The sequence below is a fragment of the Lynx canadensis genome, chromosome B2 (genome assembly GCF_007474595.2).
Source record: "Lynx canadensis isolate LIC74 chromosome B2, mLynCan4.pri.v2, whole genome shotgun sequence".
In the NCBI taxonomy this organism is placed as follows: domain Eukaryota; kingdom Metazoa; phylum Chordata; class Mammalia; order Carnivora; family Felidae; genus Lynx; species Lynx canadensis.
This window is the reverse complement of record NC_044307.1, coordinates 72,038,444-72,039,781: the sequence shown is the minus strand read 5'-3', so window position 1 is coordinate 72,039,781 and position 1,338 is coordinate 72,038,444.

Sequence of the window (1,338 nt, the reverse complement as noted above, 5' to 3'; positions counted from 1 at the left end):
CTTTGCAGGCCCATTCTGACTCTTTCACAGAGTATTTTAGATTTCTATGTAAGGTACGTACTATTTGAAGAGAAGCTTTTATTACTAAGGGAAAAAAAATCAGAAAGCCATTTGAATAATTGATCTCAAAGACCCCCTTCCATTTATGAAAATTGATGATACTATGAAACTTAAAATGTGAGTCAAACACCAAGATAATGATGTCTGGGGATAGTACTGGACTTTTCTCTTTCTTGGTTAAATCTTAAACTAATACTGGTTGAAAGAGTCAACAATGCCTGAGTGGAATTATATCCGTGGAATCATAAGTTTTTTTTTTTTTTAATAAGGAGGATCTTAGAGATGACTTCCTCCAAGTGTTTTCAAATATGCCCGAAGGGTTCATCAGAACCCCCTCAGAAAACGCCTCTGTGTATCTGCATGAGTGTGCATGAACACATTAAACATACTGTAACCTACTTGTGGCCCCTCCTCTTCCCACTGCCATGCCCCCTTCAGCAGAGAAGCGGCCCATATGCTTCCTGTTTTTGAAATGTTGGGCTTCCATACAAGATGTCTTTTGAGGACATCCTCCTGGGGGGAGGGGGAAGAAGTAAAGACAACTGATTAATGCCAGTTGCTTTGTTTAACAGACCAGAAACCAAGCTTTAAAGAAATGGAATACCTTGCCACTGTCCCACAACCAGTAACAGGCAGAGTCATGTCTAGAATTCAGGTCTCTAGGTTTCCAGGCCAATATTTCCCTTTTCAGAAGCTGGCTACCTGGCAACGGTACTTCCCATTATATGTCTCTGTGTAAATAATCTAATCCTATGTTGTCCCAATAGGGTAGTCACAACCCACATGTGACTATTGAGTACATGAAGTGTGGCTAGTCTGAATTGAGATGTGTTCTAACGGTAAAATACACACTGTCAAATTCTTAGTAATAAACAATAGTGTGAAATAGTTCATTGATAATTTAAAAATAGATTACATGTTGAAATGATAATACTTTAGATATGTTAAATAAAATATATGATAAATTTCATTTTTTAAAACTTATCATAACGTGACTACTAGACAATTTAAAAATAAATATGTGGCTTGTGTTATGTTTCTATCAGACAAATCTGATTTAACCTAGGGTCAAATTTCCACACCTATTAAAAGTAGAAAATATCTGCCCTTCTAATTTCTCAGGGTTGTTTTAAAATCCAATGAAGTAATCTTTGTGAAAGTGCTCTGCAAAATGCTACTCAAATATAAGATCATACTTTGAGGCATTTTAATCCTTCTTGGCCACCTATTGTGTTAATGTTTCCCTGGAAGGCAGTAAAAATTTTGTGGACTTTTTTC